Source organism: Protobothrops mucrosquamatus, unplaced genomic scaffold (assembly GCF_001527695.2).
Source record: "Protobothrops mucrosquamatus isolate PMUCROS unplaced genomic scaffold, P.Mucros_1.0 scaffold1196, whole genome shotgun sequence".
In the NCBI taxonomy this organism is placed as follows: domain Eukaryota; kingdom Metazoa; phylum Chordata; class Lepidosauria; order Squamata; family Viperidae; genus Protobothrops; species Protobothrops mucrosquamatus.
The window spans coordinates 153,746-168,672 of NW_015387408.1; positions in this window are offsets into that span (position 1 = coordinate 153,746).

The window sequence follows — 14,927 nt, forward strand, 5'->3', positions numbered from 1 at the left end:
CCAGAGATCAGGGTGATCCCTGATCTCCCTTCCTTCCGCCGCGCCCTTAAGACATGGTTATTCCAGCTTGCGGGACTGGCCTAGGGGAAACTTTTAGAGGGGTTTTAATTACATTTTAATTAGATTAAATTTAAATATTTCCTTTTTAATTAATTTTAAATTTGTGATGTCATTTGTGTATTTTTACCTGATTGTTAGCTGCCCTGAGTCCGCAAGGAGAAGGACGGGATATAAATTTAATAAAATAAATAAATAAATAAATAAATAAAATATAGCTTTCACCTTGGCTGGATCCATTTCAATACCCTCGTTGGAAATTCTATAGCCAAGATAATCTAGTCGGGTCTGGTGAAATTCACATTTTGATAATTTGGCATAAAGCTTTGGCATGCGTGGGTCCGCCCCCTGCGCCGGCCAAGGCGTAGCTGGCAAGCGGCAGAGACAGAGCAGGCCGACCACCAGCTGGCCCAGCTCAAGGGAGGTAAGGCACCCGCCGGAAAAGGGAAAAAAATTGCGGACAGCCTTGCTTGGCGACCCCTGTGAAATGGTCGATCGACCCCAAATGGGGTCGCGACCCATAGGTTGAGAACCGCTGGATTAGGGATTGCTCAGGCCACCCCTCTATTCGACTTGCTATCTTGCGAAATTCCTGCACGTACTCCAGGGCAGGCCTGCCAGCTTGTTTTATTTTGTGGATTTGTTCTCTTGCTTTAAGACCAATAGATGGGTCTTCAAATCTTTCTCTCAGCCCTAGGAGGAAGAGGTGGGGGTCCTCCAATTTGGGGGCTTGTTCATTATATAAATTGTTCAGCCATTCGGATGCTTCTTCCTCTAGCCTGGACGCAATCACATCGACCATGGCCCCCAGGTCTGGGTAGAGATAGGCCCAGCAATTCAAATGAGAACACACTTGGTTGAGGAAAAAAACCAGCTTCTCTGGGTCCCCATCAAAGGTTGCTCTGAAAAGTGGTGCAATTATAGGCTGTTGGGGCCCCCACTGTGTCTGTTTCTGCTGGCCCCATCCTGGCTGCATATTTATGCCCAGGGGTTGCACGTTTGGGGGCTGTGGCCAATCTCCCTGCTGTGGTCGTTCTCCCACCAGCTGCTGATCTCCTGGCTTCTACACCACCCCAAGCTGTTGCAAGGCCTCTATTAGCTGTGGCAAACTCGGAGATTGCTGATAATCTACCTGCTGGGGAACCCAATCTCCCTATTGCTGCATATGCCTCAGACTGGGATTCCTTCTCTCTTCAGTGTTGGATTCCCTAGCAGGGGAAGACAGGATATGAAAGGCTTTCTGATGTGCAACGGACGGGCTGTAGGCTCCTCTCTGCAGGAATTGATTTCTGCTTTTCACCTCTGGGTTTTGAAATCTTTCCAGTGACTCACCCAAAACTTGAGTGGCAGGCGATTCGTTAGCTCTCCACCATTCTGCTTTTGAAGTCTTTGCTCCCAGCTGGGAGATCTGCCAGAGTTCTTTCTCCCCCGGCTTGCCGGCTGTCGCTCCCCCCCTTTGGGGAAGCTGTTGCTGCCATGGTGCTGGCCTCAGGAAATCTTTCTTATTCCATAATGAGATCTTCCCTGAATCTTTGTCAGTAAATTCCTTTAGTTTAGGAACAGCGACTGGGGTACGGGACCCCTAAATGGTTTGGAAAGTTTGTGGATCTTGGCATGATGTCAGCGTTTTGACTAATGAAACACTTCAAAGAACTTCCAGGCATTGTTTATCCTAAAAAGCCTTTATTACAGTGTAACAGATTGTCGGCACATCGTGGATGGATGCCAAGATCTGAAATCTCCACCCCAGAGCAGTTATTTTGCTAACATTTTCCCTCCCTCTTTTGCTGTCATGAGTCACGTTCTCCAACCAGCCTGGGGGGCAAAGGTTCACTTCCTTCTGAAGCCCGCACAATTACTCTCTTTCTACACATTCTTTCTCCCCCCTCCCATTCTCATTTGAGTTAACTCTTAAAGTACCAGGCAGTTTTGCATATTTTGTCAAAGCAAGAATATTCAATATTAGCAGCATTGACAGGTATTTTTCAAGGTTAGTTGTAATAAGTGGAGATAACAGGAGGGAAAGTTCAAACTTCAAACTAATTGGAGAATGTGATTAATGACTGTTAAATGAAGGAGTGAGTTATGCTTTGTTATGGTATGTTGGGGGAGGAGAATTCAGATTTTGGCTTCTCTGTGTATGTACCGAAGTTATTTTGCAATTAAAAGATTCTTTAAGGTAAACAATGCCTCAAAGTTCTTTGAACAGCTTCTTCTTTCGGAACCATGACACCCTGCTGTATGGGTACATCCATGGATGAGCCCATACCTAGGGGCCAGTGGTGGTTGCCAGTTGTTCCCACAGGTTGAGGAGCAGGTTTCGGTGGTGGGCTGCAGGCTCCCAGTCCTGGACTGGGACTGGGCTGTGGGGACAATCCCAGTTGCGGGCTAGCTGCTCCTCCAGCCACTGTGGCTCCTGCTGAGTGCTGGGATGAAGGAGTGGGTGTCGGTGCTGGGAACTGAGCCCCCTTGGGATATAGGATTGAACACTACTGCTCCATCCGTCCACTCTGGGACTGGGGTTGGCTTCCTTTCATTCAACCCACTCCTTGGGGTGTGTTGAGGCTGGTGGGGCTATGGAACTGCTTTTGGCTCCATTTGGGGTCCTGCTGATCAATTTGACCCGGCTCCAATCAGCTGCTCCATTTCAGGCATCTTCTCCTGAGTCTTCACTACTCCTCTGGAGGCTACCAGAAGGGCGTAGGGGCTCAGGACCCCTTAATGGAATTGAAGTTGAAAAGAGAGCTAACTTAATGTCAAATTTTGGCTGAAAAGCCCAACAAAGCAAAACACCAGAGACATTGCGGTCTCTAATGTAAACTTTAGTAGGCATATCACACCTGTAAGTTAAAAGGAATACCAGCTCTGGCAATATGGTGGGAAACAGATATTTAAAAGAGTAAAACTTTCCCTACCCTTTGTGACAGTTCAGGTCACATTGTCCAATTAATTTTCCATCAATTGTTATGGGAAGAAACTTCAGTTTGCCAAAACATCTCCTCAGTGCTTCGGCTCTCACGCTGATAGAGAGCACCTGTGGATCCCAAGCAGTTCCCTCTTCCCCCCATTAACTGTAGGCAAGTTAGAAGCACTCAGGCGGTCCTAAAGACAGTAAATTTTGTAGCTTGACACCTGAAATATAATGGGCAGCTGCAGACATGGTAGGAGAACAGTTGTGTTATTCTAGGGCAGGATTTTTCAACCTTTTCACAGATTGTACCGCTTTTAGGATATGACAATATTCGACTACCACCAGTGCTTAACAAGGTGTCAAAAACTTGATGACTAAAAAAAAGGGGGGGTTGGGCTTTACTGGTTAGATTCATTTGTTGTTATAGAAATGGCTAATTTATAATATTATAGAAAAGTAAAAAGTTGAGGTTCAATATTAATGTTTCCTTCTTACTGCAACAGTGGAAGTTAGAAGTCAATACCTTTTCTTTTTCCCTTCTCCCCCTCAGTTTTTCCTTTTTCTCTCACCCTTCGCTTGCAACCCCCCACCCTTTGCTCGAGAAAGTCTCCCTCTCTCTCTCTCATTCACTCACACTTTGCTCACAAAAGCTTCTCTCTTGCTCTCATTCACACACACTTTACTCGCAAAAGCTTCTCTCTCACTCTCATTCACACACACTTTGCTCACAAAAGCTTCTCTCTCGCACTCTCCTCACCACTTTGCTAACAAAAGCCTTTTCTCTTCTCTCTCTCTCTCTCTCTCTCTCTCTCTCTCTCTCTCTCTCTCTCTCTCTCTCTCTCTCTCTCTCTCTCTCTCTCTCTCTGTTTTTTTTCTCTCTCCCTGTCCTGCCAAAACCTGCTCCTTTTATAGCTTCTCCTCTCTCTGCCCTCCTCCATTTCTCTTCCGATCTGCTGGAAACTACAATCAGCATGTAGCTGCGCATGCAGATCCTGGGGCTTCTGCTGAACCCCGCAGCTCCAGCTGATCTCTCCAGGCCTGTGCAGCATCACTTTAGCTCATTCCCCTCCCCTGTCTAGGAGGGTCGAGTACCACCTGCCAGGTGCTAAAGCTCTGCTCTAGGGTATGCAGATAGATAGGGTATGAAGGAAATAGAAAACATCTTTGCAGTACAACCTATTTGATTAAAAGGCATAGCCTTTTGTGAGCTACAGAGCTCATAAAGCTTATGCCTTTTTAAAGCAAGATGATTGAGATCTTTTTAACAATGTAGTTGCTCTTCTGATGTAGAATGTAGGACAGCACATTGTAAGGCTAGGAATTTGGCAAGGAAAACCAATGAAGTGACTCCTCATGGGTTGTCACAGAAGTCCTTAGGAAGAAAGGGGAGTATAAACTTCTAAAGCACAAGAAAAGAACTGTCATTTGCTCCTACTGCCATCTAGTCTAAGGATACAACCTTATTCTGGAAAGTGGTAAACATCAACTGGTGTGAAGACAAGAGCTTTCTAAAGGCTAGAGTGTCCAAAGAAGAATCCCACTTCTTCTAATTCCCCAATTAATGTACATTTTAGGGATGTAATACCCTGGTCCTTGCAACACAGGCATAGTGTTCTCAATATGCAAAAAATTATAAACCAATTAGCCTGATTAATGTCAGGGGCAATATTTATGAAAAAACATTTAGACAATAAATTAGAGTACCGGCTCATTGATAATCATGTGCTTGCAGAGTCCCAGGCAGGGTTACTCCACAGTTGGCCATGATTTTATATTGCATCATTTCATAAATAACATGACAATGGAAAACTATTTTCTTTGTGAAACTATTTTCTTCATGCAGCTTTTGATGCTATTAATAGGAACAAGCTGTAGATTAAGTTAGATGGTTGAATTTGAAAAAAAGTAATTGATTTTAATCATGACATTATATACAAATAATCACATTCAGATTAAATTTACCCTAGGGGGATACCTGACAGAGGACTTCAAGATTTGTAATGGGGTAAAAAAGGAGGTGTGCTTGCCCTTCTCCTATTAATGATATTGCGTTGCTTGCCTTTTAATCAAACATGTTAGGATGCTACCAGACTCCTCCTGATTAATAAGTAGCTAGGTAACTGTAATTGTGCACATAAGGGATGTTTTAATAGAAACTCTGCATTAAACTAATAAACTAATTTACCTCTTGACAGACATGTTGTAGGATTGGATACTCAGAACACAAAATGCCATAATGTTCCAGCGCAATAAGGAGCCCCATCGCTGAATCCCACTTCCTGTCTTTTAAAGTACTCTCCCTGACATCCCAAGCCTTCTCCCCAACTCCAACTGGCATTCAGCAGCATCCTCTCCCTGTGCTGCTTTCACAGCATCCCCCCTTTCTGGGAAATTGGGGCTGAGCTTCCAAAAAGTGGTAGGCATTTGGAGAGAGAATGCCTCCCTCAGGTAGCCTAGTATTTCTGGTAATTCCCTTCACAAGTCCTAAGAAAGGTGGGCTATAAACTGAACAAACAAGCGAGGACTCCCAGTGAGGTTTGCCATCCGGAGCTTTTCCTCTCTCCATGTGTTTGTGTGTGGGGTGTGGGGTGTGGGGGTAAATGACAGGTAGCCCAGTACTCACCAGATCCGAGAGGAAGCTAGCCATCTCTTAGCTAAGGAGTGAACAAGAACTAATTTCCTGTAACTGGAAGGCACATGGACTGCTTTTCAAAGAGGTCTCTTACTGCAGAAATTAGCAGTTGGCCCCATTTAATTAAAGTTAAACTTTGCCATGCAAGTTTCCAATTAATCTATTAATTTTGCTTTCTTTGCAAAGTTGGAGCTTTTGGGTTAAATAAATAACCCAGCAGTAGATACAATGACCAATTAAAGGATCAGAAACTGCCTAGCTTCTGCTAACACCCACAGACCTGGGAAATATTTGCCCTTTGCTGTCATCAGGTTATATAAATTTTCCCTCCCTCACTGAGTCCTGAAAACCATGTGAGATGGTTATAAATATGAAACTTTCTGCTAGCAGTTGGTTAGAGTTGATCAGATGAATTCACTTTCTTGGACCAAAATAATGTAATGTTAGTGATGTTTACTCGAATCTATATTTCTTTATCGAGGAGCTCTTTTTAATGAATCACTGATCACAGCAGGCAACATTTAAGCAATTGCTTAAAAAGACTGGAGCATGTGATGTCACCCTCCACCCACCCCCATCCTGACATGGAGACATTCTGCAACCACTCTTCCCTACTCCTCTTCTTTGAACAAATGTCTGGCTTGCATCAGCACAACCCTGGCCATGACGGATCACTTCTGTGATCTGGATGGCATCTGCACTTTTCTTGATCATTGTGTGGAGCTGTTGGCATCTCTCTAATTCCCTCAGATCGGGGGTCATTTCTAGGAGGTCAGCATCCAAGAAGAGGTCCATGCCCACATAAAGCTGAACCTCACTGTGCTTGGTGAGCATCACATATCTCGGATACACGATGCTCTAGTACAGATTCATTAGTTTCTATGCTCATGAATGAGTGTCCCAACAGTTCAGTTCAACAATATCTGGTTCAAGAGAACTGGTGAATCACTGTAATAAAACATAGCAACTACACACATATTTTTAATTTATTTTTTATTTTTAAAAATGTTTTATTGATTTTTTGCAATAACAATCCTTAGTGCCTGGTGTATAGTGTGTTGTCTTGGTTCATAATTTTTTTTAGAAAAAACACACAAGCAATAGTTAATTAACAGTCAATAATAATTAATTTGTATACTTCCATAATTAGTATATTGATTAATAGTATATTTCTTTGATCTTCTCTTTTCCCAATAGTATTCTCCTTCTTCAACCTTAAGCAAATATAATTTTTAATATTTTCAATGCATAAATGATTAAATATAAACATTTTCTTCCATGTTTATATTAACGTCCATATGTGACTTTTTTTCTTATCAACGTGTTATTTTTATAAAAATCATCATTGGTTCACCATATATCCTATTTTCATAAATCTTGTTTAAGCTTAATTTCTCCTTAATATTTGAACAATTCTTATCAGTCATAATTTTCTCAGTATTTAACATCTAAATATGCAAATTTTCCATTTAAATACATCATCCCAATATTTTCATATTTCATATGTTATAAAAATAGTATACTGCTTATCTATCATGACATCTACCCATAACATCTTTTCTAATCGGTTTATATTTCACATATTTGTAAAAGTTGATTTGTTAAACCACTAAATCACTTTTCAAAGTTCTTATTTAAGCTTAATTTCCCCTCAATATTTCAATCATTCCTTAATCCTAATTCTCTTCAAACTTAATTTATCTTTAAAATTAAAACTTTTCATTCACATCAGGGGTGTCAAACTGCCGGCCCATGGTCCGGATGCGTCATCGGGAAACCATGCCCACCCCATTGCCGGCAATGGCGAAAAAGCTCCAATACGTTGCATGATGTCACGTGACGTCACGAGTTTGACATGTTTGATATACATCATCCCAATATTTTTACATTTTATATGTTATCAAAAGTACTATGTTACTTATATCTTTTATCCCTCTTATTGTAAAGCCCCTTTATAGCCAAAGTTATCTGTTCATTTAACCATATTCAAACAAGTGTTTACTCATGTAATACTCCATCTGGTAGGGCAAGTCAAATCTCTTGAATATGTCTCTGGCCTTCTTCTTTTGCCAAATAGCTTTCCAAATAGATATTTTCGGCTTGCCAGGAAGTTCTTGTATTTTTGTAAGTATTGTTGGGAGTGGAGAAGACAGACAGTGTCCATTTTGTTAAATCTTCTTTCTTATCCTCAGATTTATTTTGACGTTCTAATGAATAAGGTATCTTTTTCATTTTTATTGTGTCCAAGTCTTGTAAGTTTTCCTCTGTTTGTATTAAATTATAATTCTCTTCATTTGTAGCTTCACTGATTAAGTCATTTTTTTCTAGTTTATATTCTGTTATCTGATTTGTTTGTTCATTCTTTACCATCATTTTCTGGATATTTTTGATTGTGAGTTTAGATGTGTTTATTTATGTCATCAAGGTTGTGTTTAATCTCCTCGTGGTTTAAAGCTATTGTGATTTGTATCTGTCATAACATTACATAAATTTCCTCTTGGAGAGTATTTGTCTTGTCTTGAAATGTTGCTTCTGGAGGTCTTTGATATTCCAGGCTGAGTCCTTCAGAAGTAGGTATTAAATGTGGCTTTTTGTCATTTTTTGATAAGTATGCCATATCAATGTTGTCTCCCCCTTTCAAATAATCCATCATCAGTGCCATAGTCTCTGTAATTAGTCTTGTCAAACCAGCCAAAACTAAAAATCCAAACAGTCCAGTTTTGTATAGTTCTTATCTTTATATGTAGTTTTTATAATCCACTGTATTTCCAATTGTCAACCAGTCAGAATTGCAGTTCAATATATTTAGCCACCTTAAATCCTTCCTGTAAATTCCCCCCTAAAAGATTAGTCAAAAATCAAAGTTTTTCTTTTTTTTGTAAACAATTCTTGAGTTTAGACAACAACCAGAGTATTTCTTTTCCTTCAGACACTTTATAATCTTATAGCTGGCCCAGTATATATTCTCTTCTTTGTTCCCAGCAGCTATCTTCTTAAAGGAACTTAGAGTTTCATGAACTCTAAGTTCATGGGAACATATTTTTCTTTGTTTCTGGGCATTGTTATTAATGTGCTATGTTCTAGGTGTCAGTAGGTGTCAGTAGTTATTTGTTTTCCAGCTTTTTCAGGCAAGAAATTATTCTTATTGGTTTTTTTATAATTTCATTGAAATCCTTTAGAGTATAATCTTAGCAGTTTTTTTTAGTTTCTAGATTTAGTCAGACTGTAGTATTTTATATTTGATTTCAGTATGTTTCTTTTCCCCTTAAAAATTAATTTGCCACTTCCATTTATGGGGGAGTGGAGGTGTAGTCCCCTCCCCTCACTTTCGGAAGTTTTCTTACTTTGGGGATCTTTCCCAGGGACTTAATTGTGGAGTAGAAGAGAGAAGATCGATACTTTCACCAATTCCAAGCACGCTGTTCACCATTGTTCTGGCTCGTGCTCTTGGACTTTGGCTGCAGGTAGCTTGGGCTAGACACTGGTGTGCGGCTAGCCCAGGGGTAGGCAACTCAAAACACTCAAAGAGCCACTTGGACCCATTTCCACCAAAAACAAAACACTGGGAGCCGCAAAACCCTTTTGATATCTAAAATGAAGCTAATTATATCATAAAGGTAAAAAAGGATATATGCAGTGTTATCTTCATTTTAGATGTCAAAAGGGTCTCTCTCTGTCTCTCTCTCTCTCTCTCTCTCTCTCTCTCCCCCCTCTCTCCCCCTCTCTCCCTCTCTCTGATCTTTTGCTCACCTGGCAAGCTGGCTTCAAACTGTTCTCCAACTAGCTCATGGGTAGGCAACCTTGGTTCTTTTATGACTCATGGACTTCAACTCCCAGAATTCCTGAGTCAGCATAGCTGGGTTAGCTAGCTCTCTCCTGCCCTTCCTGCTTCCTTCAGAGATGCAACAAAGGGAGGAGCTCCACCCAATAAGCTTTTCAGCTCCTCAGAGAACACCATGAGTCCACTCTCTTTTTTATACACACACACACACACACACACACACACACACACACACACAGAGAGAGAGAGAGAGAGAAGGGAAGGCAAGTGCCTCTCTCTGTCTCTCTCTCTCTGAAAATGGCAGAGGAGGCTGGGAGCCGCAGCGGAAGGCTCAAAGAACCACATGCTGCTCCGGAGCCGCAGGTTGCTGACCTGTGGGCTAGCCTTTCTCCTGTCGGCTCAGAGGGCTTCCCCTAGATCGAACGGAATGACTGCTACCATTCTGTGATCAACGTGGCACCCCTTTTTCTTTGCCACCTCTCCGGGGCAACTTCAGACCCATCTAGGGTCCCCTGGCAGGATGAAATCAGCAGCGGGATGCGGAGCTCCGCAACCCCGCGACTATGGCCTACGGTGCAAAAACCGGAAGTCTACACACATATTTATTTATTACATTTATTTGCTTCCTGTCTTGCTGTGGGGCTACTCTAGATGGCTTACATTAACAAAAAGGAAGAAAATGAAAGGAGTGTAAACAGAAGTAAAATAATAGAACAATAAAATAAACCATGAAAAAGGAACACAATGAGAATACATCAAATTTATAATCAAAAAGGTTGATGAATGGAATATATACATTGTGTGCGTGCATGTGTGCGTATATGTATATGTGGTGTATATGTATATGTGCATATACACACACAGTGTACATATATACATTCATAAATACAATGGAAATTTTTTTAAGCATATGTGATTGACATGCATTATGTCAGGTTTTTGTTCTTGTCAGCTCAAGAAAAAATATTCAGCTGGGTGTCTCTCCTCTCAGGGGAGGTCCTGACAGGAAGATGTGAAGTCAGGAGGCTCAGCACAGACTATCAGTGGAAAAACGTTACCCAAATGCCCATGGAAAGGAAAATACTTGGTAGTTATTTCCACACCACAGTTGGAGAGATGAAGAAATAGGGACCATAATAACCGCAATCAAACTAAATGCCTGGCTAGTATTGTTGGCAAAGCTGGAGAACACACTGAAATCTGATCAGCAATGGTTAAAGTGGCTTCACTTCCAGCTACTCTCAGCAAGGGAGACCAGCAGCTGGTGGCCACCATGCAGAACAGTTCTTGGAAAACGCCTTGGCCTTATACTCCCAATCTTGATCAGAGCAACCTTCCCAAGTAGGTTCCCATACTGCAGAAAGAAATAGAGTTGGGAGTCATTGGTTATTTCTAGGAATACTCAAAGTAGCTACTGAGACTCACATTGGGATCCTCAGCCACAGAGGCCAATAAGAACTCCACACATGACTTTGTGCTCCATAGTAATACTGCATCCAAATTAAATAATTGCAAATAGATGTCTTGCTAGACTCTGCATCACCACACTGAGCAAAGAATCAGAATAGAGCTGGAAGAGACCTTGGAGGTCTTCTAGTCCAACCACCTGCTCAAACAGGAGACCCCACCCATTTCACACTGGTGGCTGTCCAATCTTTTCTTAAAAACCTCCGGTGATGAAGCACATACAACTTCTGTTATACTTTTTACTTGTCCTCACTGTTAGGAAGTTTCTCCTTAAATCCAGGTTCTTCTCCTCTTGAGTAGTTGCCATCCATTGTTTCTTGTCTTGCTTTCTGGTACTTTGGAAAATAACTTGACCCTCTCTTCTTTGTGACAGCCCCTTAAATAGTGGAACACTGCTATCATAACCCCCCTAGTCCTTCTTTTCTCTAGACTAGCCATATTCAAATCCTGCAGCCGTTCTTCATATGTTTTAGTCTCCAGGCCTTTAATCATCTTAGTTGCTCTTCTTTGTACTTTTCCCAAACTCTCAACATCTTTTTTGTAATGTGGTGATCAAAACTGGATGCAGTATTCCAAGTGTGGTCTTACTAAGGATTTATAAAGCAGTACTAACACTTCAAGTCTATCAGCAAGTCTATGAGCTTGTCTTCTGGGGTGTTGGCTATTCCTGCCAGCTTAGTGTCATCTGCAAATTTGATGAAGATATTGAAGACTACTGGGCCTAAGATGGAACCTTTTGGTACCCCATTGCTTACTTCCCTTCATGTAGATGTAGTATCGTTAAGGACTACTCATTGAGTATGGTTTGTCAGCCAGTTACAAATCCATTTGGAGATGATGCTGTTTATCCCACATTTTTCTAGTTGACCAAGAAGTAGGTTATGGTCTACTTTATTGAATGCCTTGCTGAAGCCTAAGTATACTATATCCACAGCTTTTCACTGGTCTACCAATTTAGTCACTTTGTCTAAGAATGAAATAAAATTGGTTTGGCATGATGTGTTTTAACAAATCCGTTTGTTAAAGACTTGATTTGTTTCTAGATTTGTTTCTAGATCAGACATGTCAAACTCGCGACGTCACGTGACGTCGCGCAACGTATTGGAGCTTTTTCGCCATTGCCGGCAATGGGGTGGGTGCAGCTCTGGTATGATGAAACCGGCCCGCAGGCCAGCAGTTTGACACCCCTGTTCTAGATATTCACAGATTTGTTTTTTATTTTTTTTCCAGTATCTTCCCAGGTATTGATATTAGGCTGATTGGTCTGTAGTTTCCTGAGTCTATTTTTCTTCCTATTTTGAAGATGGAAACCATCTCTTTTCCAATAGTGTGGTAGTACCCCAGTGCTTCAGGATTTTTTAAAGATATGGTACAATGATTCTGAGATAACATCTGCCAGTTCCTTCAGAACTCTGTTATGTAATCCATCAGGTCCCGGTGATTTATATTCATCAAGATCAGACAGGTGTTCTCCTACCATTTATTTTAATGTTTATTTTTAGTCTGTCTTTTGCAGTTATGTGTTTGATAGCTTGGGCTATAGTTTCTTTTTGTGTAAAGATTGATGCAAATAATGAGTTGAGCAGCTCTGCTTTCTCTGAAGAATGGTTGCAAGATTTGGGTTTGACTAGTCTAGAGAAAAGAAGGACATGATAGCAGTATTCCAGTATTTGAGATGCTGCCACAAAGAGGAGGGGGTCAATTTATTTTCCGAAACACCAGAGGGAAGGACAAGAAACAATGTATGGAAAAACTAGTTAAGGAGAGAAGCAACCTGGATTTAAGGATAAACTTCCTAACAGGGAGGACAATTAACCAGTGGAACAGCTTGCCTTCAGATGTTGTGGGTGCTTCATCACTGGGGGGTGGTGGTGGTTAAGAAAAGACTGGACAGTCATTTGTCTGAAATGGTATTAAACTCTTATGCACATTCCTCCCCCCCAGCATCATCTAACTCTAAGTAAAACATAAGAAGAAAATGGTTACATCTCTAACTGTTGTCAAAGCAAAAACATCTGATGTTAGCAGCGTTGACACCCGCTCTTGTGTGTGTGTGTGTGTGTGTGTTTGCGCGCGTGTGTGTGCATGTGGGGAGGGTCTCACCTCTTGCAGCCCATGTTGTGACATTGAGGAGGAAAAGAATGGGAGAGGTAAGAGAAGCTGTGATGCGAGCTTCTTGCAACCTTCCATGGGGCTGGGGACTGGAGCTGGGGGGACGGGTGCTATACGATCATTAGTTTGCAGCCTGCCATCGCAGAAGGTCTCTGTTGAGGATGTGGGGCTGCAAGGGGTGAGAGAGCCACACACACACTCCGCCCGTGTGCACGCACACACACACACAAACATGTGCGCGGTCTGGGAGAGGCAAGTTGAGAGCCAGGCAGAGGCCCTTCAGTCACAGAGATGGGGGAGGGGTCAAAATGGAAGGCCACCTGCCCGGAGCCTCTGGCAGTTTTTTTTTTTAAAAAAGCAGGGAAGGGAGGAAGGGAGGGAGGGAGGGAGGGAGAGGCAATTTGGTTGGAAATGCCCCAGTTCAAAGGAGAAAGAAAGCAATGTTGTGTTCTGTTTTGTCACAGACAATACTTTGTTGGCAATCCAAGTTAACATTGGTATTCTTGAATTGTGAACTCTTAGGAAAGTATCCCCTCCTTATGTGTTGCTAACAGCCATTTCCAGTAGGGAAAACAGGACAAAGCAGAGTGGGGAAAATATTTTCCTTTGCTATATTTCCAGTCTGAATTAGGGTCCCTACAAGAGAGCCCTTTTAAGGATTATGTATTAATAGAAAAGCAACTAAGCTACCTCTGTTCCTAAATGCTAAAGCTGTTGCACATAAAAAGCAGAGGAGCTCTGATCAACTATCACAGCCACAATTTTGACGTTTTGCTGTACTGTTGTCTGTGGACACCCCCACTAAATGCAAGCATTGGTTTTTCTCAATCTTTTAAGTGCCCACAAACTAGCAAAAGTAGCATTTGATCACAAGGCAAGGAGGCATTGAGAAATGAAGAGGGAAGGGAAAAAAGGGAAGAAGGAAGGAAGGATGTTATAATGAGAGGAAGGGCGGCTCTGAGGGAAGTCCTGCCTTAGCACTTGGCCACCAGCAGCCCTGCCCCCTCCTCCTGGCCTAACCTGGTAGTCTCCCATCCAATTGCGAAGGATCCTTTGGTTACAAAGCCTGGTCTGCTCGCATGGAGAGGGAGTGGGCCTCCCTCTGACTCACGCACTTTGCCCTCCTGCACCCACTGTGAGCATCCTGGCCAAGGAGAGGGAGCAGAGGAGCAGCCTCAAGGAGGAGGTAAGTGCACAATGGGTGAAAAGGTTGAAAAGCCCTGCACTAGGACACCTAGATCCCTCTCACAGTTATTATTGTTGAGCCAGAAACCACCCATTCTGTACCTATGCATCTGTTTTTTTCCTGCCTAAGTGTAGGACCTGACTTTTCTCACCACTGAACTGCATCTTGTTGGATAGACATGGGGGAGAGACATGGAAACCTAGCAGTGCTAGAGAAGAGACTCCTCCTAGTGTTAAGTGTGGCTTTCCTATTTCAGCCTGATAAAGCTGATAGCCCTGTGAAGAATCACAAAACCTATTAGCTCTGTCTTTATTGTCAGGTGGCATTAACAGAATGTTGTCACACTGAAAGTATTTCTCTCCTCCTTTCCTTTGACACTGGAAAACTCGGGAGGGTCCCTTCTGAGATGCTTCCCTTCCCACCACCCTTTCTATAAACTGAGACTTCTTTTATATGCTCTCCCTTCTGCCTTCCAAGGTACAACATTATATCTGCCTTCTGGGATGAGAGGCCTGCCACCTTCTTTTCAGTATTGGGAGCTGCTTAACTTGTATGCCATCTCTCCAGTGGTGGGAGCTTAAATGTTGTGTTCTTTGTATTCCCCCCCCTTAATCCCCTATGCATATCCTGATCACCCATTAAGGGTGATTGCCCTTCACCATTGATCGCCCATTAAGGGTGATTGCCCTTCACCATTGATCACCCATTAAGGGTGATTGCCCTTCTCCATCTGCATACAGTTTCATGCCCGTTGCTGGTTGGCTAACTAGCAACAGGGTCT